Here is a 26,400-nt window from a genome sequence, read left to right as displayed (position 1 = left end):
GGAGTGGCCAAGCCATAGGCCAGCGTGAGAAATACTCGACGCCCACGAGTAATTATTTGTTTCCACACGCTGAAACGGGAAACCGCCCGAGAATATCGAGGGCAACAATTTCATTCACCGTGACACCTGGATGGATTGCAGCGGAGGACAACAGGATCTCGCTGGCGGCTTGTGCTTGGCACATTGCACGCAGCCTTTAAGTAGATCCTCAACATTGGAGGCCATGGCCGGCCAATACAAAACCAATTTGAGTGTGGCCAGCGTCGTCTGCACTCCGAGGTGCAACAGCCGTTTATGCACAGCCCACACGACCTCGCCCCGCAGGGCGGTAGGGACAACAATAGCATAACGGCGCAATCCTCCATCTCAATACATGAGCAATCCTCCCCGCAGCACAAACGAGTTCACATCCCATGGTGTCTCACCATCGGCGGTCACCCTGACACGCCGGCACAGCTTAAGGAGGGACGAATCCTCTGCCTGTCGACGTCCCCATATCTCATAATCAAGACCCAAGGTAGCATCATGCGCGATGGGGACGTCACTCGTCCCCTCAACGGCGTTCATGGCAGATGCAACGAGAGGGGAGGGAGAGGTCGAGCTGCATGGCCGACAGCGACCCGAACCGGAAAAACATGCGCACTCCCCGGGTGCTGGCAATTACGAGAGGGCATCGGCATTCAAATGGCGAGTACCCTTACGACATGTGACATTGAACGAAAAATCCTGTAGAATTTCAAGCCAGCGCGACAATTGGCCCGAGGGCTGGTCCACACGCAACGCATACTGGAGCGCCGCATCATCGAGGGCGCCTTCAGCGCATCCGCCTCCGACCACCCCACCACGTCGGCATTCGTGAGGAATCTTTTCTTAAACGCCACCCAATCTCCGCTGGCGGCAACAAATTCTTTAAAGCTTGGCGGGCTCCGCGCTCCTCGCTGGCGGCAAAATGAAGCCCACGAGCGCATCTTGACGAGGATGGAGGACGCCGCTTGGAGGAGGTCAGCGAGACGGCCATGTGCATCCCTGACGAGCTCCTCAACAGAAGGCGAGGCGCCCCATGCTCCGGCTGCGCCCTGCTCCGCAGGCAGCGTCTCCGCTCTGTCCTCGGCGGCCGTGGGCGGAGTCAGCTCGTCGTCGTCTTTGTCGTCTGACGCTCGCACACGAACTCTGTGACGTGTAGACGTCTTCCGTCTACCGCTAGCTATAGCCTAGCAAGTTGGCCACTTCCGACACCAGTTGTAGTGAGTCCAACTGAGTCGCATATGCTATCTTGGGAGCAACACTATTTATTCACGTAACAATACGTAACATAACACAACCTACGCTCGGGTCTCGAATGCCCATCTAACCACGCTATGGCAGAACTTGACACGGTTCGCTATCCCGGTCCGGACCACAAGCTGAGTCCCGGACCACGTGGCTAGAAGCTTCTTCTCCCCAATGTGGATCTTCGAACACCAACACTTGAAGAATCCCGAGCTCCTCACGGATCTCTCATTATATGCCCCCGGGCTAAGGCTGGCTCCGCCTTTAGCCCCGCCTACCTTCCAGGCTTCTCGAGCTCCCTCTCAAATGTTCCCGAGAGTTCTTCGGGACCACGTGACCACCCCTCGACCCCCATCCACCGGTGGCCCCCCTCCAGTGACAACAGGTCAGCGAGAGTATCATGCCCCAGGGTAATCCTGGCTGGCTGACGCTCGCTCTCGCTCCCTCACTGGGAGCCGGCACCGTACACTGCTCGCGGTGCCTCCGCACTAACCAGCGCTCACCCAACCACCGCTAGTGTTTGTACTGCAGCCCGCAACCCGGGCTGCCTGCAATGACAACATTACCGGCCGTGACTTCGCAAGTCCCGGCACCACACAGTGACAAGCAGGGGCGGTTTCTTCATTAGGGCGATTGGGCGACGCACCACCAATGTCATTCAACCACAGAGTCACGCTAGCCGTCACTGTGCCTCTGGATATAGTCCAATCAGCGTCATGTCACGTTCTGTGGAGTACCGCCTCTTTTTGGGCGATTTCACTCCGGCTGAGAATCGTCCCGAGTGGCCCTATAGACTTACATTCAAAGATGTTTTTTTTCGAACGGCGGGCGCTCCAATGCATTCTCTATGGCTTCCGGGAGGGCTCGCACTAACGTGCTTACGTCATCATACGTAAGCACGTTTTATCCAACAATATAATTTGTCGCCACCAAGTGGAATCTTTAATAAAATAAACTTGAGTGGATTGTATTAATAGTGAGTATAGAAACAAACAAGATGTATTGTAAGAGTCACTTTATTTTTCATTAATATTAAAGAAGTGAAGTTGCCTTCACATGCTTAAGCTGTTAATTTATCCATTGCATGGGTGGACCTTATCCTTATCAATCATCCAGACATTTGCCCCCCCTGAGAGATTTTGCAGGAGCCGCCACTGGTGACAAGTACAGTCACTACATATTTATCACGATCTAACCCCAAAAAATCCCTGTATTAGGGAGAGGGAGTACTTACAACTCTACACACAATCTGATGAGGTTTGGTTAATTTATGATGATTGTAGTGACATCATGGTATTTAAAGGGCTGATAACAAATGATGGATGTGTCAATGAATTATGACAATGTTTGGAGGATTCATTCACACTGCTGCAAACCAGCAGCATTGCGGCGGCACAGGCTGTCGTGCTTGAAGCACCACCTGCTTGTCCAAATGCAATCTAAAAAAACATCTGGAAGTAAAAAACATTCACATATTCTACATATACAAACAATTAACGTGTGTGTTTATTTAAATGGCTACGGATTTAAAATGTTATTTTAAATATCAAGCTTGAGGAGTCCCCGCTTCCTAAGTGCTTCTAAAATAATGGCTCAAAGTGTCTCATTTTCATCGCTGGCAATGACATTTAGCAGAGATCTGGTATAATCAATGATATCCGTCCGTCAAACCTGACAATTAAATTTGCAGCTTTACATTTCTTACTGACAGACTTGACTCGGTTTCATTTACATTTCCTACAATGGCTGTAAAGGCTGATGCTAGAGAGATGGAACCTACAACAGTTGTGTCGTGAGCGGCTTCCGAGACACGTCGTGTAGAATTCTTCTTATTTATTATGAACACACTGGGCGATACATTTATGTAACGCAGCTACACATAGCCGACCCTATCACACAACGCCATCGTTGGCGTCCAACTTCGCAGCTGTCCGACAAGCCCAGTGACGGCGACGATGGGAGCCTTGCAGAGGTTCGGCCACGTGGTCGGACGTTGAAGAGAGATGACGGCGAGTGGCGACGCAGCCGGGACCCAGGACCCGCAACAGCACCGCACCTCTGGTTCAGTCCCCCCCTTATATACGCTCCAGCACGACCAAGCCCCGCCTCCGGCCACGCCCCCTTCAAGAACCTTCAAGCAGGTTCCTGTTGTTCATACTCTTAGTTTTTTTTTCCGGTAAAGTCACGTAGGTAAAAAAATTAATAATAAAAGATATATAATAAAAATAATAGAAGAAATGGAGCTTCAACTGACTCTGCCTTTCACCTTTACCTCAGATACGCCACCCTCATAATTATGCATTATGCAATATACGCATTGCCCCTTCAGGCCGATAGGTGGCACCCTGTCATTACAGTTGTATACACTTGTAGTCCACTCTTAGGAAGCCACTGGAGCTATACACTTTTACATATAAATAGTTTTTTTTGTGTTTAGTTTGTTGTCCTTTCCCCACACCTCCGATTGGCGTGGTTGGCTATGTACGGTGCGAAAGAAGTTCAATATACACACGTTACACACGTACGATCTGCAGACGAGTCATGGCCAGCTCCCTGCTTCGTGCGTTCGCGATTATTTCGGAGCCTCTGAAGCCGTTCAAGATCACAGTTCCATGAGCAAACTCGGAACCGGTCACTGCCAGTTTTCCCTTCTCTTGCCGTATTTTCTCACCTCTCAGTGTTGATGTCAAAGGTGCTTATGTCACGTTTGTAGACGTCTTGAAATGGAAGTTTTGGGTGACCTACGGTTCTCTTGGCATTGGCTTCCTCACCGCAGAGCATGTCTATAAGTATGTGTCCGTCTTGCATTATGTGCGCATATGCAAGCCAACGAAGCTTGCTGTGATTGCTTGTCACAAGTGTGAACATTTAAGGTGTATGCGAATGTCAAGGTTTTGCACACAATGTATCATTGCAATGTCAGAATTTACGATGTGCAAACTCGAGCTGGAGTATTTTCCTGAAAGTGGATTTGCTTCAATGAGAGTTATTCAAGTTTTGCATAATTTAACTGGGAGAAGTAAGATCTTATCCAAGTTGGGAGCACATGAAGGTCGAAGGTGAGAGTGGAGAGTGAGGTTGAGTTCATCGAGTCGATGGCGATGTAGAATGAGCTGCGTGGCTTTCGTGCTGATTTTACCCAAGGGGCAAAGCCTTTGGAGCACCAAAGCACGGGGAATTTCTGAGAGGAAGGACAGTCCTTGTTTTTCAATGTAGAAGGAGAGGTTTCAGAAGTAAGAGTGGAGCCAGGAAAAAAGTATCCGGCAAACGCCCACGTGGCTATCGATATGCTTAAGGCAGATAAATAATGGACAAAGGTGCCAAAAGCAGCAGGAAAGGTCTCCGAGAACTAGTTCTGAGGAGAGACGTTAATTTGTCACACGTAGAAGGGCAGCTTCTGAAGAATGCCCTTGGCAGAAACAATATTGTACTGCATTGTGAAGATCATGGAGGGAGCGGAATTTGGGAGAGTTAGGGGAGGATAACTCTTTTAAGAACTTTCAGATAAAAGTAGATTTGAGATAAGATGGAATTTGCACAGATGTTGGGACCAAAGATTCAAGGTCAGTTCTTGTACCATTGATATTTATCTAAGTGGACGTTTAGACTTTCTAGCTATTATCTTGGATATTTCCATGAGAAAGCAATTGTGAGGAGTCTTCTATTAAAGTCAGTGACACCAGAATATTGACACTATCCCTCCTTTGGGCGCTCTGAAAAATTGATTGGCTGCAATCACACCATGTAACGTGCTGAGCCTTCTTGAATGGGAGCCTCAAATCCCACAGGGAAACAAAATATTAAAGCAATGTTGGCAATATTAGTTGACCTATTTTACTGATTTGTGTCAGCTATTTCAAATACACAGGCTTATTACGTGAAAACTACTCCGGGGAGAATAAAAAGAAAAAAAAACGTTCAGAAGGAATATATTTAGGGAGCGCAAACAATATGGCAATCAGTTGTGGGGGAACTGCGTAACCTGAGAGGGCTTTCTGGGTCGACATTAGTAAAAAAAAATCATCATCATAATGTAGAGCCCTTTGTCAAAACCACTGCTGGATGATGGCATTGTCAGGCCGTGTCGGTGCTAGTGGTTGTGTGATCACATACTTCACGACTTTGGTCAGAGGGGGTTTGTTGAAAGAGGTGGGGGGAGAGGCGGGGGAGGGGTAGATATCCAGGACTATATTGGGCAGCACTCGCCATGAATTGTTAGTCGCGGTCCGTGAATCAAACCAATGCCGTTGGGTTTGTAGCGCATCGCGCGATCCTCCCTTCAATTAAAAAAATAAATTAAGCAGTCAGGTTTTTGTAAAAGTAAAAACATGCATCGAACCCTATGTTGTTATTAAATCCTGTTTGCCAAAATGTAATAACGAAGAAAGGAATGCTAAATATACGCAGAGATAATTCTGGCAGTGGAAAGGTCATGCGAAGCAAGATAAGAACATATAACAGTGAGATATTTAATTGAGCAATTAAATACATTCTTGTAAATGTAATGGTGAATTTTTTTCCTATAAAATCTATGAAAATGTGTTTTTGTTGTTGCAAACAATAATGATTATTGTGCATGCTAAAAGGGTTTTGAGGTAAAGAGTTGAGGTTTGGAAGTGCAGGTCAATTAATCAGTATCGCAAAACAAATTTTGTGCTCACAAATCTTCAAATATGTTAAGTATTTGTCAGACGAGCTTCACAGAAGCCAACTGTGCCTTACACATGCTTTAGTCTAAGTAAAAATATGTCTTCCATTTATTATTTTTAAAATGCCTTCAGAATGTATTAAATTATGGGTTAAAAAGCCAGTATTAGTGCTGCACGTCCAAGGCTGAGACTGCATTTAAATGACCAAGAAGGACATGACCCGGTTCAATATCTGGGAATGATCTACGGGAATGCATGTTCACCAATTGCCTTGCTTTCACCTTCTACTAGATTTTCCATGGCTAACTAAATAAATGATTGCACGAGAAAATAACTGTGAAAAAATCACGACTTGACAAATGTGTGACAATGCATAAACAATATTAAACGCAGTCCAAACCTGGCAAGTGGAAATAAAAATGCAATAATGAAAGAAGACTGAATTGTTGAATTTATATGCTACGAAATATGTTTTTTTTCTATTTTAACATGCTTCAGGCCTATCTGGCTTGAAGGGCACTTTAATCACTTGCCTTTCATTCCGTATACATTGGAAACTAAACTGAACTAACCCCCTCCCTCTCTCTGCTTCCGCCCCCCTCTGTCTATTTAAGGCCACCCCACAGAGACGATCACCCCTCTCTGTTACCTGTGTTGCTCTCTCTATGTATCTTGGTGATATCTGTCTACTAATATGTCTGTCTATAGTTTTCTGGTTAGATTTTATGTCGCTATTTCATTATACCTGATGATGATTGCTTGTTTTGCAATCGAAACGTCGTAATATGCTATTATTTATTATTTTATCTTTAGACGTGACTTAACCGAAAGAACCAAATAATAATTCCTGCAGTCACGAAAGTCCTAAAATTAAGAACTAAACCAGTGTTCATTTATGCCAGTTAAAATAACTGCATTTTATCTTCGAATAAAGTTGTCTCTACATTTTGGAAATATCTTGCCACAAGCAACTACTTTATTGTAATTCCCTTTACAGCAAATTGTCCCGTGTCGACTGTGCAAAGTTGTACAAAAGAACATGATGGATATTGATCGTAACTTCACAACGTTGTCAGCACGTTGCCGTCCCCACACTGATCTCTTTAAGACTTCGCCAAGCTTGTCAGTCCAGAGAAATTAACCCTATAGATAGTAGATAGCGTTGAATAGCGAATAAACACTTAAGATGTATATCGTAATCGTAGTTAAATGGAATGGTTTTCAAATGTGCTGTTGGGCATATTTTTTTCATGAAGATCGGTGTCGTTTTAGTGTTTAACCCTCCACGCCTGTATAATGTAGGTGCTAATAATAATGATAGACGTAGCATATAGAATGAGTGGTGGTGAATTTGAAAGGTGATGTTATTTTTCACTTAACATTCAATTTTTGTTTCAGTGTATATACAACGATTAATACAATTAATATAGTAAAGTGTTCAAATTGCTAATTCGTTCATATAACATTGATATTAATCCTTGTGCTAAAGACAATTCTGCATAAGAGGTCCAATGATTTATTCCCAAACCCCTCCTCCCCCTCCCAGTTATTCAATGCATTATCGTGATTCAGGGTCATGATAGATTCAAGTATCATTTATTTAGTTATTTGCCTTCTGTTAATTGTCTCTTATGTTTTTTCTTCCAGTTTTTCCTCTTTCGTTCAGGGTTGTTCATCCCATCGGCTTAATATTACATCAGCAAGTAATTCTCATAATTTGCTTACATTGAAAAAAACACATTCCTACATATGTGATTCAATGCATCTGTCGTGAGCTTCAACAATTAATATTAATTGGTGAAATCTTAACTTTGGAGCTTTCGCGACTGCAGGAATTATTCTTTGGTTCTTTCGGTAAAGTCACGTATAAAAAAAGGAATTAATTGGTGAATCAGTACAACGCCACAACCTCTACTTACACAGTGTCATTGTTCAAAGCAGAACCTTTGCCTGTCAGGTTCTAGTTGCCTGTCACTCTTGCAGAATTAATAAAAAAAATTAGTACCGCACGTAAATTTGCAATGCTGGAAGGTCAAATATTGCTGAATAAAGACATCTGAACGGTTAAAAATTAACGTAAACTTTATTTTAGATGCGGAAGCAGGAAGTTAAAAAAAGTATTGAACGCTCTGTTATTTTTTTTGTCCGCGCTGTATTTCAGCTTGATATAAAGGTAAGAGAATGCCCCCTTGTCCCTCTTGCAAAAACGTAGCTTGATTAACAAGTGATGCTAATTGTACCGCTAGATGCTTCGGACAAATTGATTTAACTACGCATTAAATATTAAAATTACGCCACGGACTTCGGGCTGTCGGATAATTCAAGTGTGGCTGTGCAGAATTGCATTTCAAATCCCACGCAGCGTCTTCACGCTCGAACAAGCATGGGGCTCAGTGCTCATCTCCATTGGTGATTCTGAGCCAGTGGCGGAAATTCCACAATCTTATATTCGGGTCCAATCTCTCCATATGAGAGCCACTCTTGATTATCCAGTGCGGTACTTTTTAATGGCCTTAACGAGATGATGGGCTACGTCAAAATTGGAGTCACGTTCAAATGATGAGATTTGTGTTTCAGTATGCCTATACCAAATACCCAACTCCGATGGACCGGCCACTGCATCCGCATACCTGAGAACTGCCTTCACTGCCAGATCCTTTTCTCCCAGATCTCCAATGGGCTGCGGGCGAGGGGAAGACACAGGAAGCAGTTCAAGGATACCCTCAAGTCCTCCCTGAAGCGTGGAAATATCAGCCTTCAATATCAGCAGGAGCAGCAGGCTGCCGACCGCCCAGGATGGCGCGGCTGCCATTCCCCAGGCCGCGACCCACTTCGAGACCGAACGTTTCGATGCCGAAGCGGATCGCCGCCAAAAAAGAAAGGCAAAAAGGAAGCCAACTTGGCACTGCGGACCCCACTTCCACCTGGGATCGCGTGCCCTCAATTCCAAAATATCTGCGAATCCAGAATTGGACTCCTCACCAGCCACCTCAAGAGCCACCACTAAACCTGATGGACGTCATCCTTGAAGCCCCGAGGGACTGCCGACGATACTGCCTGGGTGGATATAATCGACTTGTGAATTAGCAGTAACAGTACTGCCGCAATATAAACCCAGCAGAGTCAGATATGTCTAAAATTCGTCTAGATCTTCATTGTCCCCATACTTAGAGTATACAAGCCCTGCACTGGTGACACCCTCACGATTATTTAACTAACCATAACATGATAATTGGTTTTTTACCCTTCTATCTGGCAACAAAACTGACACCTTTTTACAAGGAGTCATGTTTGCATAGACCACAATACCTGCAGTCATAATGCAAACAAAAAACACAACTCTGATAATGTGCACTGTCCTTGAAGTTGATTGGTCCACACCCGAGACAGCTTTCCTTAGAGCCTAGTCTCACATGGGTTGGACCAGATGACGCCAAAAGGCGCACAACTCAAAGACAATGCACCATCAGAGTATGAGAGCTCGGGGTAACCATAACATGCTTTAGAGTTTCATGAATATTGTCCCACATAAAACGTGCACACAAAAACATTCGTAAACAGAAAAAAAAATTACAAAAATTTCCAATTTATTGCCATGTACAATATGATATGGAAATGATAACGCTAACGCAACAGGATTTTTGATCGACTTCAAATGGCACTGTGCTTAAATCAAAGTGGCAAGATTTAAATGTATTGTGCCCAGCTCAATTTTCAATTAACTGAAACAATATTTGCAACTACTGTACTGTATTGAGTAGTTTGCTTGGCTTGAAAAGAGTGTGTGCATGAGAGGCCAATAACATTGAGTGAGTTATGGATTCATATTATTCTAGCATACATAAATATATGATTGCAATTCAGTACTGGCATATCCATAGAAGTGGAAATTATGCAATATCTTTACGTGTGAGTAATTGTTAAAGCACACCAAAAGGTTAGTTTGATTCATTGCAGGTTATACTTTCTAGACAAAGATTTTTTATCAGAGGTTTTTTGGTTTATACCTGTGTGATGTATTTTTCATCACGTCCCTAATGCCATTAAGTAATGCTATCCTTGCATTGATTTGTTTTCATATTTTTTAAAATCAAAACACTATGAAACCGTTTGAAAAATGCGATAATCTCTATTTCTAATTAAATCAATCAAATGTCTTCACGGCACAGACTTGAATTGAAAAAAAGACCATAAATAGGCTTGCCTCCTCAGGGTTAATTACTTTAAACGTTTTTGTCATAGCATATATTGCACTTAATTGCACCGTATAAATGCACTAATTTGCTACGTGGGACGTAAACGCATGTGTGCTACAATTCCTTTAAAAATACAGGTATGCATTGAGCGGGTTGTAGAAGCTGCAGGAGGACTGGTGAGTATTGGCATACTGTGCGATTTATGTTATGGCATGTAGCGTTGTGGCAAATAGTTGAGTTTATTTTGTCTGTAGATAGAAATGTAGTCAATATTTTATTTATACGTAGGAATAAATACGACATTGCAATCAATATCATTTCCAAATTGCTCTTATACGTATATCTGGAACGTTTATTTTAACCCATGAAGCATCATTAGGTTTTAAATAGCGATAATAACAAATGCATATTATTACATTAAGGTTTTCATTGCATCACCATTATTGCATCTTTGTAAATTGTCAGTAATGTATTTATTCACGCAGCATTCCTGTGCATATCATTGGCAATATACGATCATTAAAATCTGCACCGCTTAGTTGACGAAACTCTTTGGAAGAGCATTGCAGCACTGGCTGTGTGTGAAACAAAAGGATTTCATCTCGACATCAGGGTCCTTACACCTGAGCCTTTGTGTCCTGTCCCGAGAGTGATGAACAAGCTGCTTGATCGAAACCCCTCGCGGAGAGAGGCAGCGAGCGAGGGAGAGAGCCCCAGCGGTGAGACTGAGTCCAGCAGCAGCGAGTCCCAGCTTGTCTTTATTTATGCCTGTGAAGACGACGACAGTTGTGATTGTGAATCTACAGTACTATATTATCGTGACTTCTACCATGTGTGTGTGTGTGTGCGTGTTCATACTTTAATACAGTGTTACGTTAAGTCAACCTTTTAAAACGAGAAAACGATTAATCATAAATGTTTGTTAAAGTATCTATCAATGCTGCCTTGCTTGAACTAAGAACCAATTAAAGCTCAGTTGTTCCACGAACTACGCATATTACTCTCACGACTCCTGTCACCACGGTGACTTAGCCCGGTTGAATGACAAAACATTTCTATACCCATAGCAGTGCAGCGCCGACAATTGTGACGATGTCTATTCACGACCGCATGTGGTGACCATTTCTAAATCAATAGACACCCCCTTGCTAACTGGAGCACATGCTGCCGAGATGACTAAAGAAGCCGTTAAGAGCCCTGAGTGAGGGAGTGACGAGGTTATATGAAGGTGCTAGGTGTGTAAAAGGCAGGTTGACAACGGGAATGAGTCACCATTAAGCCATTATACATTTAGCCTTTGTAGAAAACACTGAACGCTAGTTTAACACGTAGTGGGATTTCGTGACCAATATTATCCACAGTAGAGGTTTTTTTGGGTGTTATAAATGCGTTATTAAACATGGCAATTCGTTACTAGTCCAGCACACCGGGTTTAACCACACATTTATATTTACACGATCTAACCCAACAAACCTCTATTATGGACTGAATGCCATGTGTTACCTTGCGAAATCTTATAGTGGTCCAAGTGGTGACATTTCTCATCTCTGCCATGTTGTTGAGCTGTATGGACAGTAAAAATGAGCTTCACCTTTATTATCAATATAATATAATACATTTTAGTAAAATGGTAATGTAAATGGTTATGAAATTGTATATACGTGTAGATGCAGCAGATGCTATTTTCACGCGTAATAATTAGCACCACATTAAAAAAAAAGTTCTATTCGAGGTGATAAAGAATAGTTTTGTCACATTATCATCATTTGCTTTGGTAAACTACACATTTAAAAATAGAAATAAATACATTCATACTCAGTTACAATTTTCTAAACCATTTGGTGAACTGTGCATCTCAGCTTTGGTCGCACGTGGACATTGTGGGTGAAAACAATTACTGTGGTTAAATGTTTTTTTCTCTCTCTCTGTCATTTAAGAGATGGTAAAGAGTAAACACGCACATTTGAGTTGGTGATCTCTAAATGCATGCCGTCCATTTCCGTCCAAAGATCACCGATCGACTTACGTTGGCAAGTGCGATCGCTTACCACGTGACAATTGTTTTCTTTCTGGTATACAGCTTTGAGTGTCCACAGTGGCGATTACATGCATGAAGGAAACACAAGATATATTGGAAAAAATTGGCTGCTTTGTCAAAAAATGGCCAATGTCTGCAGCAGCAGCAGTAGCGAATATCGCGCAGTTTGACCTGAGCACACTTGCAGAGATGACGGCGAGATGGGGATCATAAAAGAAACAACGCCCGAGCCCAGATCATTACGTTTGCAGACCAGACTGCAGGCTGCGGCCTGCCAGTGGCCCCTTTTAAGATCCATGTAGATGGTACCCTTAGGAGCATGTGGCACCTTGGGGATTGGTACCAGTCACTGGTCACTCACTGGTCTGTGTGGTTTATATTGTTTCATGTTCGGCATTATCCCACTGTGAAGTGGGGAAGCCTGAAGCCATCTGTAATCATAAGCATTATTAATGACCTTGCATATTGAGAATGTGCATGCTTGATGGATTTGAACAAAGCTCTGCTCCACGCATACTCTGCAAATGCGGTTGTTGATCCTGGTGTATTTTTGCGCTACGATGACCACGTCGGTTTCGAAGCTGGCATCATGTGAAACACCACTTTGTGTATCCTGTCCCAGTTTACAGGGCGGTCCAGATGTCTCGTGACCTCTCCCCCACAATTTAATTGACCGCCCCCCCCCCCCCAATTTTATTTACCCCCTAACATTGTTTTCTTCTGCGTATTATATTCATTAACTGTTTATCTTAATGTAATAAAAGACTCCGTCAGTCACTGCTGGTCTCCGCTTGTCTTTTATTCAGGTTCTTCTCCGCACCCCACTGGCCTCTTCCACGGACCAGCGCCGTCACGCGCACGCCCCACGCACACGCTTCCTCCTCAGCTCCTCCACTTGTCCTCACACCCCGCTGGTCCTCTCGCGTGCCACGCACGCTCCTCTCGCGTGCCCCGCACGCTCCTCCGTCAGCTCCTTCTCGCGCGCGCCCCGCACGCGCTCTCCCGTTAGTCGCTCCGCTTCTCCCCGCTCCGCACACCGCTGGCCGACGGTGTGCCGAAGCCCCATCAGCCACGTGGCTGATGGCGCGGCGGCCACCCAACGTGGTCCCGCTTTTTCACTCCAACAACTGACCCCGATCTCTTCCGGGCTCCCCTCTATATCGTCTCTCCCACGTGACCCTGACTCCTCCCCTTCCGGATCGTTAGATCCGGCCTTCCCATACTGCCCTGCTGGCTCCACCTCCATTCACTTCGCTTCCCATTGGAGCCGAGGTGAACGGCGGCCCCTCCCACACGCTCTCCATACCGGGCCGTGTGATTGGGCCAGAGCCCAGCAGCAACCCCATTTACGCTCGCAGTACATTAAAACAACCTTATCTTAAAACATGTTAAGTATTAGAGAATTGAATTGGGGGGGGGGGGGGGGGGTCACAAGAAATCTGGACCATGCTGTATTCTGAGGTCAACGTCCTCCTTTCAGGCACCAATAAAGTGTTTAAAGCCCTGAGTCAGCGGTGGAAGTTACACATTTTCAGATCCATAAGATGATCACTTATTTTATGTTTGTTTATCCCGGAAGGGTTAAGGGCTCATTTGACATTCAGCTGGTACATGCACAGAAGGTGGTTGCACTGTATATAGCTCTCAGATGTGTTTTCGCGTTGTGCCGTGCGTTGTTGTGCGTGATGTTCGACGTTTTGCGCCACGTACTTGGAGCCGAATCAAATTCAGTTACTTAACAAGCTCCCAAGCATGTAAAACATTGGGCAGAAAAAAAGACACGTGGTACAACTAGAAAAAATATGGGATAGATTGAGGGACATTTAATTGGGCTCCATTGGCCGATGAGTCATGGTATTGTCAACTTGGCTACTTCATCGCACAGGTGTGATGATGTCACCGGGATGACAGCATCAACTACATTCCTAACCACAGCCCATCTGGGCACTGGCAGTGTTTGAGATAGTGTTCCGAAGTCACGTGCTCACTGAGACATGTCTCATTAAGACTCGTTGCGATTGTTTGAGTAGTGAGAGTGGAAGCCGCTATACTAATTGCTCTGCAATGCCAAGAGTCGCCACAAAAAATTACCACATTCTCTGTAGGCTGGTTTCTGCTGATTTCAAACGTTACTCGGTAACCCTGTCTCCATCCACGCTGTACTGTACTAATCATGGAATGATTTCAAAGCGAGTGAGGGTGTGTGACGATCTTCAAAAGTTGGTGTAAATTTTGTGACATTTCCTGCATGTTAATTCCGGTTGAATTGAATTGAGATCCGTCACAGCGTGCTAGATTTACGATCTCATAGATGCAAAAAAAACTATAGACAGAGGTTTGGGTTCATGTGAAAGCAGAGTTCAATATCAAATGGAGACGATACGTGAAAGGGACGGGACCTCCTTCACCATATAGCCAATAGGAAACAGAGTGATATCCATTGCTGGATAAAGGCCTAGCCATGCCCTCTCTGCCATGGGGGTTGTTTGACCACAATTCACCATGCTGGCCAGTGCAGGTTGGTACCTAAACTGTTTCACATATCACTTTCCATTGATGTTAGCCATGCCAACTTAGCTGGCCAGGTTCGCAATGTGACACTCCTAATTGAAGTGTTTAATGTATATAGGTGGGTAACAATAGCCTAGTTAATATAATGTGATGGTTAATTCACATTTAATTATGAAATATTCATCAATACATTGATAATGATGTATTGATGATAATAATGTAATCACATTAATACGTAAATCTTGACTTAAAGCTTTCGTGACTGCAGGAATTCATACTCTTTGGGTCTTTCGGTAAAGTCACGTAGATAGAAAAAAAAATCACGACGTTTCGATCGCAACACAAGCAATTGTCCTCAGGTGAAAAAATATAGCAAGAGAGCTGCTGAAGCAGCAGGGCGTTATATAGGCCTGAGATGAGTGCAGCCCAAGGGTAAGTGGGCGGGGTTAGAGAAGGAAGATGGAGGGCACCCCAAAGCTGTTGGGCTGGCCATTGTATTGTGAGAGATTAGCTTGTCAATGTAGCCACTGCCACATCGAGGAATGCAACTCAGAGAGTCGGAAATAACTGCTAACATCGGCAGGTAGGATGGAAACATCACAGCCAGTTATGACTTAAACTGGTTAATAACGTCCTTCCAATGATTGCTCAGTTTGTACCCATCTTCTCGGTTGAAATTTTGTCTGTGTTTATGTATCTGGATGACTTAATGAACGAATCTTTGTTGATAACCAGTAGATTTGCAAAGTACCTTCGTCTTGGAGAAATCGATTTCTTGTGTGCCCACAGTGGTAAAACAATGATCAGCCACGGCCGAGGTATTGGTCCTACTGTGTTTCAGATCTGCCTTATGTTCACGAACACAGTCCGAGACATGTCGCTTAGTTTCCCCAATGTAACTATTTCCACAGCCACAGATTAGTTTGTAGACACCGGGGTATTGCATTTCAGGGATCACATCCTTCACAGATGGGATAAGATCACGAATTTTATGTACTGTGTTGAATCGAACCTGGATCTTGTGTTTGCTCATGATTTTGGAAATATTTTTGGTAACCCCTGCTATGTATGGCAAGGTGATGGTTTTGATTGGGTCCTCAGATGGTTCTCTCCCAGCGGTTGCGGTGATAGCTTTACGGATTGTGTGGTCCGAATATCCATTCATCTTGAGGGCTGAGTGTACGTGCTCCAGTTCACTGGCTAGGTGGTGATGGTCGGAAATGCAAAAGAGTCCTATGGTGTAGAGTTTTCATGAGGGAATTCTTCTGGACTGGATGGTGGTGGGAGTCAGGTTTTAGATAGGCATCCATGTGGGTGGCTTTTCTGTAGACAGTGTCCCAATGAGCCATCTGGCATCCCAACAGCTTTGGGGCGCCATCGATCTTCCTTCTCTAACCCCGCCCACTTACCCTGGGCTGCACTCATCTCAGGCCTATATATAACACCTTGCTTCAGCAGCTCTCTTGCTATATCTTTTTTTACCTGAGGATGATTGCTTGTGTTGCGATCGAAACGTGATTTTTTTTTTATCTACGTGACTTTACCGAAAGACCCAAAGAGTATTAACATGTATTTCATTAAACTTTTAATAATGTAAGTGCGTAGAGCCATAAAGTCCATTCAAGCTTATTAAATGAAATGTTTTATCCTGAGTGATCCACTTATTGAAACCCCACTGACCTCGAATGACTCGCTTAAGTTCTAAAATAGAAAACTCCATATTCAAACAAACCTATGTAACAGGTGACGGATTGGGCAATGTGCCAGGAGCAAGGACCCTTGGCCGAAACGTTCTATGAACAAGGACCCGAAATATATATATATAAAAATATATACAAACTATATATATTTCACATGGTCATGTCCACTGAGCTATATAGCTCTTTTTCAGAAGTGACTGGCCACAAACGATCGCTGAACGAAGCGGTATTATTAATGTAGTGTGATTTATGAATGAATTGAGGTTTTTTTTTGTTGTGTGCACCACTACCAACGCAGCAGTATCATCACCAAATAGTTCTGTTTGGAATGACAGCTTAGGCCATCACTGAAAGGTTGTAGGCAAATCGTGCATGCTATGTTGGGATACGGTGTCTCAGAAAGAGTGCTACACGTTTTAATCAGTATATCGAGACTGGTGGGAGACACGTAGCGGCTTTTAAGTGAAATATCGTTTCTCTATAAATATACATATGAAATCAGTGTGTAACAATCTGTAATTGGATTACCCTGGGTTGATTTTACTCGAAAAATGTTGCCGTATTATGTGGTGTAATGTGTACATTGTTTAGCCCTCAAGTGGAACTGGAGAGGATGTGGGGGAGGTGTGTTGCTAAGGTTACAAGGTGTGCGGCTTTCACACAAAAAATAAACATGGAAATTCAAAGCCATCATTCGCCCTTTGTTCCAATGTTGTTTGATCATGTGAACATTCAATTTTGGATCTGGATTTCTTTAACATCAACCTTTAGAGTCACGTGGCTACAGGGATCCAATAAAAGAGAGATTTACTTTGAAAAACTGGATTTTCTCTTTCCTCCGTGTGAGCAACCACAATCGGTACTGGGAGCTGTACATATATATATAAAAGTGTAATTTCTCTTTGATCCGCGTATAAAGCTGAGCGGATCATAGCGCGCATGTGTTAAAGTTCACGGATTGACATTGGAGTGGAGCGATGGTGCAGTGGTTAAAGCGCCGCACTATGGACCTGAGTTCGATTTCCATCTTTAGCTGACATCAGTGGTGAGTTGACTATCCAACCTGCACATGACCAGCTTGGCGAAGTATGGTCAAACAAACCCCCATGACTGGCATGGCACGGAGAGGCTTTCGTCCACATACTGGACTTCTTAAAGGCTACCATTTTCTTTATACTTTGTTATAGATATTAAATAAGAGATATTTTATGATTGTTTCCATCAACACATTATTTATGCATGCTGTGTTGAATAACTGGTTGATTCCTCACAGAAATAGTGGATTCATACTTCTTGAGGCACATGCACAAACACATTAATTATTGCCATATACCGAATACCCTGAACAGATGCACAGATTTTTTTTTTACTTTTCAGAAAATTCCCAGGCTGATTTTAAACCGAAACTAAAGGAAACTTAGTTATTTAAACGATATTGTATTACATTTTTCAGCAATAACATTTTGCGTAAGCAGAATTTCTGCTATTGATGTCGTGGTGGCAGCGTTATTCCACATACTATATTGCCAGATGCTGCTTTAGGCTTGGTCTCACACTCTTGTCGCATCTGGAATATAGTGCTGGTGTGGCATTTGTAATAATCATGACGTGTACTTTATAGAGACACGATTTAATATTATTAAAGTGTTTAAATTAGCATGACCTTGACATAGAATTCCTTTTTTTTACTTGAGATACAATGTTTCTGCATCTTCTTGGTTCTTTCGGTAAAAAAATGTTTCTGCAATCAAACTTTTTCTTTATGACATAACATTAACATATCACTACGTGAAATGTACACATTAAATTATTTTGTGAAGTGACATACCGGTATCTCTTAGTCGTTACATAAAGTACACTTATCATACTAAACATGTCTCAGTTTATGTGTTGTGTGAAGTTTTCAGATTCGCGTGCAGATTCATGGGATTAGGGATCTATTTAAAGATTCACGTGTGTTAGTAAGCCAGACTTCTAATGAGGTAGAACAATCTACATGTCATAAATTATATGTATTTTTCTTTTAAGGCGGTCTTGTTGATGAGTGTGAGTTTGTTTTGTTAACTGTGCATGCGCACCACCGCCAACACCACATCATCAAATTATTTATTTGAGTTATTAGTCATGGTCTGCCTCCGTATCCTTTTGCCTTGTTGTTTTGGTGAACTGGTTATAGAGTGGACAATTTCTGAAATGTGTGTACACTGCACTGTCAAAGCATATGTGTTGTGTGGGCCATTGTAATAATTGCTATTGGTCAATGTGAATTAAATAACACGCCGAAGGGATCTGAGCGGTGATGAGTGCCTTGCACAATGAGCCTAGCAACGTCCGTGTGATTCTCGGCACGGGTGACTTCAGTGGCTAGCGATGTCTAAAAGCATTTTGGGCACCCCCCGCCTTCCCCAATATGCACTGACTGGGCATGGTGAAGTACAGTAAAGCAACCTCCATGCAATGACACAGTGTTAGGAGGTCTTCATTCAGTGGTAAATTGACACAGGACTATTAATGGGGCGCCTCGGTGGCGAGATGTTAACTACCTCGCCTGGTATACAGGAGGTTGTGGGTTCGATCCCGGTTGTATATTTGGAGTTTGTGGTTTATCTCTCCCCATGGTCGTGTATATTTTTCTCCGGGTCCTTCGATTTTCCTAGCACATTTAGAAACATGTGTTTAGAGTATTTGGCTGCAATACATTTCCACGTGATAGCAATTTGTTTGGGTTATTATTTGTGGCCAGGTCGCTTCTGAAAAAGAGCTATTTAGCTCAGTGGGGTTTTCCTGGTAAAATAAAAAAATAGTTCATACTTTGTTTGTATAAATAGTATTATTTTGGATAGCCCTTTAAGATGAGTTTTCTTCATTAAAGTATTTTCTACTACAGCCCACAGAGACTACAAACTGCGCTACATAGATACACTATATGCCAGGGGTCGGCAACCTACGGCTCCGGAGCCGCATGCGGCTCTTTACGGGCTGCTTCTTGACGATATGTACGTATGTACAGTATGTACTCAGATGCATTGCGGCTCTTGAAATACTGAATTTTGTACCGAATTGGAAAGAAATGGCTCTTCTTGTTATTTTGGTTGCCGACCCCTGCTATATGCAAATAACCACGTATTTCCGTGATAGAGTAAGGTGTTCAAAATATAAATTTCTTCAAAGAATAAGTCGTGCATTCAACTGTGTACATTTTTCCTTTTCCCAAGGTCCACAAAATAATGAATGGACGTTTTACATTTGCATCGAAAATAATCCATTGGACACAGTGCCTGCTCGGTGTGTTTGCGATTGAGCGATCGTACTTTGTTGCATAGGAATGCAACTAATGAGAGTGTTTCTACGTATTTCAAAAACATCAATTTCTATTGAGTGTTCGTAGGAATGTCATCGCTGCCAGAGCAGTGACGTATCAGGAGTGCATAAAGAACGTGAAGGACAATTTCTCATGTGGATGATAATTTCTGCCCTTCGTAGCTGTCGATTGTAACAAAATATGTTTAAGGAGCATAAATACTAAATAATTTACAGGCATTTTAAAAAAATTCAACTTGATCATTAACATTCTGATCAGATGATGATGGAAATATCCACATCCAAATGTGGCCAACTAGGAGGAAATTATACTCTGGTTCTTTCGGTAAAGTCACGTAGGTATAAAATAAATCACGACGTTTCTGGCGCAAGCATCCGTCATCAGGTGGGAAAGCATGGTCTGCTGCTTCAGCAGAACCAAAGAGTATGGATTCCTGCTGTCACGAAAGCTTCAAATCAAGATAGAAGGAAATTGCAAATTATATCTTACAGCTGATCTTCAAAGTGAGATAATACATGTTTTTAAGTGTTATCTTTCGCAAAATATATTTTCAAGTCTTCCTTTAAAGAAAGTAAATGATCACGTGATAAATAAGTTGGGGATATGTAACTTTTTGTTTATTTATTTATTAGAAGCGATGCTGGTCACGTTGAAAATGCGCTCATTGGTGTAGTTAAGTACATTAAAAAATGCAGCAATTCATATTTTGTACGTATGCTATAGTTTGGAGATGTGGTGACGCAGTGCGTATTACTCTGTGCTATGAACTTTGTGACCTATGTTTGATTTACAGCCGTGCCTAACTTCAGTGCAGAGTGATATATTAACCAATTCTGGGTCCCTATTCACCAACCACCGCTGACCAACAATGTGAAGTATGGTAAAACAACTCCTATAACTGATATTGTTTTCACACAATCCTATATAGACACGATGAGGGGATAATGACAATGGCATGAATACGATTATGGCAATGGTGAGGTGAGCAGGGTTTTCTGCTTGAGCAACGGTAGTTAATGGTAGAGCAACATGACTGATTCACATATCCATATTGTGCATATCTCTGAGCCTGCACTGCACTTCCACCCTGCAAAGCACAGCAAGAGTTGATATTTAATATGATCTCTTCCATTCATCAGCATCATCATCGTCGTCGTCATCATCATCAACTATGGTCAATCCACTGCTGAATGAACATCTTCCCAAGCTGCTGCCACCCCACACAATCTTACAAGGTAGTCATTAATCTAGCAGCTGTATATAAGCTGACATCATCGCTCCATCTCCTCTGTCAATGTCCTCTCAGACGCATTTTATTCCCTGGCCGCCACTCCGTCATTATCCTTGACCATCGACCGTCATCACGTACGCATGCCAAACGGCGCTCATACGTTGCGTATAATCCTCAGCGACAAAAAACCCCTGATCTGGCATTGTGGTAAATTCAAGTGAGGTCTGTTGATCACCAATGCAATACACTGTACTGTTGGACAGATGCAAACCTTTTCCATTCCTCGTGCCACGCAGTAGATGCATTTCCCAGTGTGGCGTTGGATACATATTCGCATAGCAGACTTTGAGGCTCACTATGTTGAGCTGGCAGCTTGTTTCATGGCTAGTGTATTTATATACCTTATATAAAATAGTAATTGGATTTTTTGCGAGGGAGCTTAATGAATGAATGCTAGCCTGCTGTCATCGTGACATTTATTATGCATTCGTTGTGAAGGGATAGTCCTCCCCATCATCCATTTCAATTTTTTGTATGGTCGCGATATATGATTGTACTTATATATTATTTGGCAAAACAACAGCATCACCCTTTGATGGATTTAAAGCACGTATCCACCTGTTTGCTATTTACATTGTTGATATATAGTGGTGGTTTATATCCATTGTGGACATCAGAGTGGCTAAATTGGAAGAATCAATGGATTTCATGCATGTGTAGTTGTAATGGATGGTGGTTACACTGTGGTTTAAATACAAAAAACAACAATGTATTTAATAACACGTCTTTGCAAAGTTGAAATATTAATAATATTGGTAAATATTGTGAATTTTTACCCCAATGTACTTTTTAAGTTGTAACTTAGCTCAGTGTAAGTACTAATTTATTTACAAAATGCAGCTTCTTAATTTGATAGTGAGGTGTGGAGGAGTTTTGTTTAATTCAATCATTAATCTAGAAGGCTACATGGGTTATCAATTTTGCCAACCTTGCTGGACTGGGAAAATAACATTCATGCAAATATGTTTTAAACAATTTGTACAGCTGTAATAAACAACTTCCACGACCAGTTGAGACTCGCGTCCTTTCTTTATTAGTTATGACTGCTTGCCTCCGCAACTCTCTTTAGATGGTCACCCTCTCTCTCTCTCTTTTGACGCATGCACGCGCTCTCTGCTCCTCCATTCCTGCGCGGCTTCCCTTGCTCTCGCTTCCCCGCGCACCACTGGTCGACGGGAGAGCTTCGGCCCTCGAGGCTGCCACGTGGTCGGTGGCGTGACAAGATGGCGGAGATGCAGTCCGGACCCAGGCTTCCACGCCGAACCCCGAGTCCTCCTCTTGCCTCTCCTTATATCCTCCTCGGCGGAGTGAATCCCCACCTCTAACCATGCCCCTTCTCAGAACCTTCTCGATGGTTCCCGCATATATCCATGAGCTCCGCCCATGAACTTTGTCCCAGATCGAACCCGTAGCCCTGATTGGCTATGCCCGATGTGGCAATGTCTATGAAGCAGAGGTCGCAAACGGGTTTTGATTCCTTACCCGTACCCGTACCCGGCCGCACCAGGGTCGCAAACGGGTACCCGGCTACCCGTACCCGGCTGGGTACGGGTAGCCGGGTATCGGGTAGGGTACGGGTATCGGGTACCCGAATGCGACCTCTGCTATGAAGCCCTCCGTCACCCGTCGGTGTGCTGCTCTCTCATTACACATCAAATGTACAGAGTGATTTATTTCATTGCAACTATTATTTGGACCTTTTGGCTAAATGTGAAATATATTCATTATAAATAAGAAAACATCAATGGTTTTCAACGGGATAATAATGCCATCATTAGGTGAACATCAGGGCCTTATTTACATTGGGCACAGGCACAATTAACAAAATATGTGTGTTCACACAAAATATACGATATAAATATGAAGGTAATACTTATGAAAACTTTTTTTTCAGAATTTGTAGTTTGCTTGATGTAATTTAAATTAAAAATAGTGTTGTCCATCCTGCCCTGTGTGATAAAGTGTGCTTTTGCAGCTGGGAGCAACAACATTAAAACATTATGAACATTTACTCTTCTGTAATTTAATTAAATTTAGCATTTTGTGGTAATAAAGATATTTCTAATTGCATTAATACAGTTAAGTCAGTGGTATATCGGTTTACACAAAAATTTGTAGATATCAATGTTTCAAAATCCATTAAAAAAATAATTGGTGACTGGGAATGTGGAAAATACCTTCTCTTAAATTGCATTGATCTGTATTTCTCATTATGCCAAATAAAGAAGTGTTCACAATAGATATCCTACTGATAAAGTATATACACTATGGGGACCTCATTTGCCAGTAAAAATATGATAATTGGTTCTTTACCCTTCTATCTGGCAACAAAACTGACACCTTTTTGCAAGGAGTCATGTTTGCATAGACCGCAATACCTGCAGTCATAAATACAAACAAAAGACATAACTCTGATAATGTGCACTGTCCCTGAAGTTGATTGGTCCACACCCGAGACAGCTTTCCTTCGAGCCTAGTCGCATATGGGTTGGACCAGATGACGCCAAAAGGCACACAACTCAAGGACAATGCACCATCAGAGTATGAGAGCTCGGGGCAAGCATCTACACTATGGGGACCTCATTTGCCAGTAAAAATATGATAATTGGTTCTTTACCCTTCTATCTGGCAACAAAACTGACACCTTTTTGCAAGGAGTCATGTTTGCATAGACCGCAATACCTGCAGTCATAAATACAAACAAAAGACATAACTCTGATAATGTGCACTGTCCCTGAAGTTGATTGGTCCACACCCGAGACAGCTTTCCTTCGAGCCTAGTCTCATATGGGTTGGACCAGATGACGCCAAAAGGCGCACAACTCAAGGACAATGCACCATCAGAGTATGAGAGCTCGGGGCAAGCATCTACACTATGGGGACCTCATTTGCCAGTAAAAATATGATAATTGGTTCTTTACCCTTCTATCTGGCAACAAAACTGACACCTTTTTGCAAGGAGTCATGTTTGCATAGACCGCAATACCTGCAGTCATAAATACAAACAAAAGACATAACTCTGATAATGTGCACTGTCCCTGAAGTTGATTGGTCCACACCCGAGACAGCTTTCCTTCGAGCCTAGTCTCATATGGGTTGGACCAGATGACGCCAAAAGGCGCACAACTCAAGGACAATGCACCATCAGAGTATGAGAGCTCGGGGCAAGCATCTACACTATGGGGACCTCATTTGCCAGTAAAAATATGATAATTGGTTCTTTACCCTTCTATCTGGCAACAAAACTGACACCTTTTTGCAAGGAGTCATGTTTGCATAGACCGCAATACCTGCAGTCATAAATACAAACAAAAGACATAACTCTGATAATGTGCACTGTCCCTGAAGTTGATTGGTCCACACCCGAGACAGTGCACATTATCAGAGTTATGTCTTTTGTTTGTATTTATGACTGCAGGTTTTGCGGTCTATGCAAACATGACTCCTTGCAAAAAGGTGTCAGTTTTGTTGCCAGATAGAAGGGTAAAGAACCAATTATCATATTTTTACTGGCAAATGAGGTCCCCATAGTGTAGATGCTTGCCCCGAGCTCTCATACTCTGATGGTGCATTGTCCTTGAGTTGTGCGCCTTTTGGCGTCATCTGGTCCAACCCATATGAGACTAGGCTCGAAGGAAAGCTGTCTCGGGTGTGGACCAATCAACTTCAGGGACAGTGCACATTATCAGAGTTATGTCTTTTGTTTGTATTTATGACTGCAGGTATTGCGGTCTATGCAAACATGACTCCTTGCAAAAAGGTGTCAGTTTTGTTGCCAGATAGAAGGGTAAAGAACCAATTATCATATTTTTACTGGCAAATGAGGTCCCCATAGTGTAGATGCTTGCCCCGAGCTCTCATACTCTGATGGTGCATTGTCCTTGAGTTGTGCGCCTTTTGGCGTCATCTGGTCCAACCCATATGAGACTAGGCTCGAAGGAAAGCTGTCTCGGGTGTGGACCAATCAACTTCAGGGACAGTGCACATTATCAGAGTTATGTCTTTTGTTTGTATTTATGACTGCAGGTATTGCGGTCTATGCAAACATGACTCCTTGCAAAAAGGTGTCAGTTTTGTTGCCAGATAGAAGGGTAAAGAACCAATTATCATATTTTTACTGGCAAATGAGGTCCCCATAGTGTAGATGCTTGCCCCGAGCTCTCATACTCTGATGGTGCATTGTCCTTGAGTTGTGCGCCTTTTGGCGTCATCTGGTCCAACCCATATGAGACTAGGCTCGAAGGAAAGCTGTCTCGGGTGTGGACCAATCAACTTCAGGGACAGTGCACATTATCAGAGTTATGTCTTTTGTTTGTATTTATGACTGCAGGTATTGCGGTCTATGCAAACATGACTCCTTGCAAAAAGGTGTCAGTTTTGTTGCCAGATAGAAGGGTAAAGAACCAATTATCATATTTTTACTGGCAAATGAGGTCCCCATAGTGTAGATGCTTGCCCCGAGCTCTCATACTCTGATGGTGCATTGTCCTTGAGTTGTGCGCCTTTTGGCGTCATCTGGTCCAACCCATATGAGACTAGGCTCGAAGGAAAGCTGTCTCGGGTGTGGACCAATCAACTTCAGGGACAGTGCACATTATCAGAGTTATGTCTTTTGTTTGTATTTATGACTGCAGGTATTGCGGTCTATGCAAACATGACTCCTTGCAAAAAGGTGTCAGTTTTGTTGCCAGATAGAAGGGTAAAGAACCAATTATCATATTTTTACTGGCAAATGAGGTCCCCATAGTGTAGATGCTTGCCCCGAGCTCTCATACTCTGATGGTGCATTGTCCTTGAGTTGTGCGCCTTTTGGCGTCATCTGGTCCAACCCATATGAGACTAGGCTCGAAGGAAAGCTGTCTCGGGTGTGGACCAATCAACTTCAGGGACAGTGCACATTATCAGAGTTATGTCTTTTGTTTGTATTTATGACTGCAGGTATTGCGGTCTATGCAAACATGACTCCTTGCAAAAAGGTGTCAGTTTTGTTGCCAGATAGAAGGGTAAAGAACCAATTATCATATTTTTACTGGCAAATGAGGTCCCCATAGTGTAGATGCTTGCCCCGAGCTCTCATACTCTGATGGTGCATTGTCCTTGAGTTGTGCGCCTTTTGGCGTCATCTGGTCCAACCCATATGAGACTAGGCTCGAAGGAAAGCTGTCTCGGGTGTGGACCAATCAACTTCAGGGACAGTGCACATTATCAGAGTTATGTCTTTTGTTTGTATTTATGACTGCAGGTATTGCGGTCTATGCAAACATGACTCCTTGCAAAAAGGTGTCAGTTTTGTTGCCAGATAGAAGGGTAAAGAACCAATTATCATATTTTTACTGGCAAATGAGGTCCCCCATAGTGTAGATGCTTGCCCCGAGCTCTCATACTCTGATGGTGCATTGTCCTTGAGTTGTGCGCCTTTTGGCG

Source organism: Lethenteron reissneri, chromosome 27 (genome assembly GCF_015708825.2).
Source record: "Lethenteron reissneri isolate LAM-NWPU_2019-01 chromosome 27, ASM1570882v1, whole genome shotgun sequence".
Classification (NCBI taxonomy): Eukaryota; Metazoa; Chordata; class Hyperoartia; order Petromyzontiformes; family Petromyzontidae; genus Lethenteron; species Lethenteron reissneri.
This window is presented reverse-complemented; position numbering follows the sequence as displayed.